Source organism: Rhinolophus hipposideros (assembly GCF_964194185.1).
Source record: "Rhinolophus hipposideros genome assembly, chromosome: 8".
Lineage (NCBI taxonomy): Eukaryota > Metazoa > Chordata > Mammalia > Chiroptera > Rhinolophidae > Rhinolophus > Rhinolophus hipposideros.
Genome location: NC_138054.1, coordinates 58,691,577 through 58,695,530, shown reverse-complemented (window position 1 = coordinate 58,695,530; position 3,954 = coordinate 58,691,577).

The following is a 3,954-nucleotide window of genomic DNA, read 5'->3' as shown; positions in this document are numbered from 1 at the left end:
GTTACTTTTTATTTTTTTCTAAGCATGCACAGAATTAATGAAAAGTGAGTATTTTGGATTTCAAATCTGAGGAGATTTTATCCTTGGACATTTTATTTTAATTCGCTTGGTTAACGTATTTTTCATACATGTCTCTGGGTTTAAAATGTCTTGAGATATTTTCACCAGCTTCATGCCGGTGTAAATGGGCAGCATATCTTTGGTGCAGTTGCCTTAGATTCACTTACCCAGTCAGACCCAGAAGAATTTCTTCTACTAGCTTCCTTCCTAAAAGCCTTTTTTCCTCTCCTTTTGATTTCCAGTTGGCTTGGTCAGCTGTTGGTAATGCTCTAATGCTCTTCCTCACCTTCCCCCTCGCCTCAGAAGGATGTTCTCCATTTAGAGTTAAGTGAGTGCCTAATCCTTTTTGTAAGACTTTGTTCCCTCATCTTGAGGAATAACAGCTTCATCTTCAACTTTTTATTTCCCCCTTGATTTTACAGTTTGGTAGATTTCAAACTGGAATAGCTAGCATGTGCTTGCTAAATAATTTTACACTAGACTTATCCTGTATCCTAGCTGTTCTGAATAGCAGGTGCAAAAATGCCTCTCTTTCAGCAAGGTTGAAATTGGGAATGTCCTTTTTGAAACAGAAAAATATAGGCCATAGACTCATCCCCAGCACAAATGGGCATTCTATGAAATGTTACGGCCCCCAGGAGGATTTCTTCAAACGCTTTCCTGTTCTTGGCCTTGAACCTACCTCTAGATTGGATCTTGCTATATAGCTGCTCACAGCATCCTCCTGCATGCTTAGAATAACGCTTGGGGCGGAACACTGGTAAAACACAGTATTTATTTTTTACCTCCTTTCAGAGGACTTGGAGGTAAGTTGCATTCGTTCATTCAAGTTTCCCTCTTGCTGTCTGATGATAAAAGCTTGCATTTTGCTATATCAGCATTTCTTATAGCCAATGTTTAAGGATAAGATTTAGAAAATCTATCATTTCCTGGCCCATCATAAACTAACTATGGCTTAACCTTGCAGCATATCCACTTTTTTTTCCAAGCTAGATATCTTTATTTGCTATCTAAAGTGCAAGACCAACAACATATCAAGGGATCTATAGACACAAAGGCAAAGCTCCTGTGTTTTTTTCATCCAAACACCTCAATTTATTTTATAAATTTGTTCATCATCCTGTTATGTTTTATATAATATATGGACTTAACAACAAAATAAAATAACAGTAATAAAATAACAAAAGAGGATATTTCCTCTTGTGCTTCTCTTATTGTTGTCTACAGAATTTCCTTCTTTTGTATTTTTCCCTCTACTCCCCACCGCCAGATAAATTTTAGCCCAGTCATTATTTGAAATAATGTTTCATCCATTATTAGATCAGTCGCTTTAAATGGTCTATGTAGTCCAGAATTATGTTCCTCTGATTGTCACCAAGGGGCTCACTGCACACTGTGGGGCAGAGAGGGTTGGGGGCATCAAGTGGTTAGGGACATATAAGAGATAGGTAGGAAAGCAATTGAGAAAAAGAACACACGGTATCTGGAAGGCATGAGACTTGAGTGCTAGTCCAGACTCTGGCAATAGCTATTGTGATCCAGGGCAGGTCACCTAATTTACTCTGAAATTCATCGTTAGTCAAATGAGATGTTTCTAAATCTTATTGTTTCTCATGCTCCTGTAGTTCTGTGAATCTCATTTCTGAAAATTCTCAAGGAGGTGATTTTATTATCTTTTCAGAGATGTTGGATTTTCTCAATAACCGTAAAGCTTTTTTGTGGTATATGCTGTGTTTGATCACATCTTAACTACTTACCCAGAGGAGCTCTGGTCAGTATTTCCTTTTATCCTGCTGACAACTCTTAATGGCTGGCTTCTCCTGTGGCTTCTTCTTTAAAAAACTATTTTCGTACCTTCCACTTTCATGGGCAGAGCATACTGAGATCCTGACTGAACCCAAAGAAATGTTCCTGCCCTCAGAGTGAGTAGGCATAAGTAAGAGTATGGATGAAACTTTGGTAAATTGTAGTGTTCTTGGCATAAATATGAATTACATAGTTTTTAAAAAATATATGAAGTAGTTACTAAAGAAGTACTTTTTACTAAGGTTAGGTATTTATTGCCAAGATTACTATAGAAGCATTTTCTGGGGAAATTCACCTTAAATTTTGGGGATAATTCAAGAAATGTGTGCAAAAAATTGATTCTTTAAACTGAATTGGTCTTAATTTTTGTGATTAGTGCTTTCAGTTTTTGTAAAGCTGCTTATTTATCTGTTTTGGCGAAACCCAAAGTAAATAGTTGGGACCTTATTTTTTTTATCCTTATTTTTCCTATTAAGTAATGGTTTAAGAATACATCAAGCACCTTGATTTGTTAAGTAGTGTTTATGGGATTCCATTAAATTAATAAGCCTACCAGGTTCTTGTGAAAAGCTGTATTGGGATATGTTTGATTTGTTTCTTTGTTTTAATTCAGTGTTTACCCCTAAGTATGCTATGTATCCAAAATGTCGTAAGACCAAGACCGCATGGTATAGTAGGAAATGCTCTAGTTTTTAGATAGAGATCTGTTCCATTGCCTACCATGCTGTAACCTTTCCAGCAGGGCTGCTGTAGTGCACAACTCCAGGGGCCACCATTCATCCTAGTGTTTCAGGGGGTGCCATTTTCATAGAATAGAATGTGAATCGTGCCCCTGTAATAGTACAATGATGCCATTGCTCTGAGTCTGTTTTCTTCTCTGTAAAGTGGTGCCTGAGTCAAACAGGGTTCCTTAGAACCCCCTAAATGATTAAGATGAAGATGAAAGCTGAGTAAAGTGTGTTATCTCCCAAGCCATGGCAAAAAGGAGCTCGTGGTTCTAAGCTCAGCAAGGCTCCATTCCACACTGCCACACTCCAGTTCTACCTGCACTGCTCTGCCATGTAGAGTTTGCCTGGATTATCGTAGCTTCCTCATTGGTCTTGCTTATGATTTACTCTCTCCAATCCTTTACACAGGAGCCAAACTATCTATTTCCTATCTGAACATGTCATACCCAGCTGAGGTGATGAGGCAGGCTGCCGAGGATGCTGATAACTTGTAGTACCTGATCCCTGCAACAGAGACCCAAAGTAGCTCCGTTAACCTGCGCTGGCCAGTGGACAGTGTCCCTCTAAGCCTAGATCCCAACGTGTCCCTCCTCTCACAGTCTCGAGACTTGGTGGGGTCAGGGAGATGCATCTAGTTGTCTTGCTAAGGCCCACAAAGTACACAAGATTACTTCTGACAAAATTGTTCCAAAAGCTATTTGAGATGCAATACCAGTGAAAAAAGCTGTCACAAAAACAAACACACACACATACTATTCTGTTTTAAGCATCCATTCCTTTGCACATATTTTTACAATAGTACGATATTAGGGTCATTTGATTTTTTAATACTTTTCCCATCTAGAGAATGAGCACCTCGATGGCACATGGCATGTCATACATCTTAGCCCCAACATCTAGCATAGTGCCCAACATATAGTCTTGTCATGATCATAACAACTAACACTAATTGAATACTTACTACTGTAAAGAGTTATTTAACTCTCTTAACAGTCCAGTGGGGCAGGGATTATAATCCCACTTTTAAAGAGGAACAAAATATGATTTGAAAGTTGCCAAAGGTCACACAACCAATTGGTGGGAGAACCAGGATTCTAATCTAAATCTATCCAATTCCACAGTCTAAACATCACCCCACACCACTCAAATGTTTATTGGGATGACAATTATGTGGCTGTGGCCTCTAGGCAATTATCCTCATCAAATGTCACTCAATATTAGCCTGAAAGGGAAACCTGTCTTAAAGGTTACTCAGGAAGTAAAGTTTGAGGGTTTTTAATGTAGAATTTGTAATTATTTATTTATTCAGGTGTTGACTTTTATAAACTCAATTGGGTATTTTGCATACCGGGGACAGGAT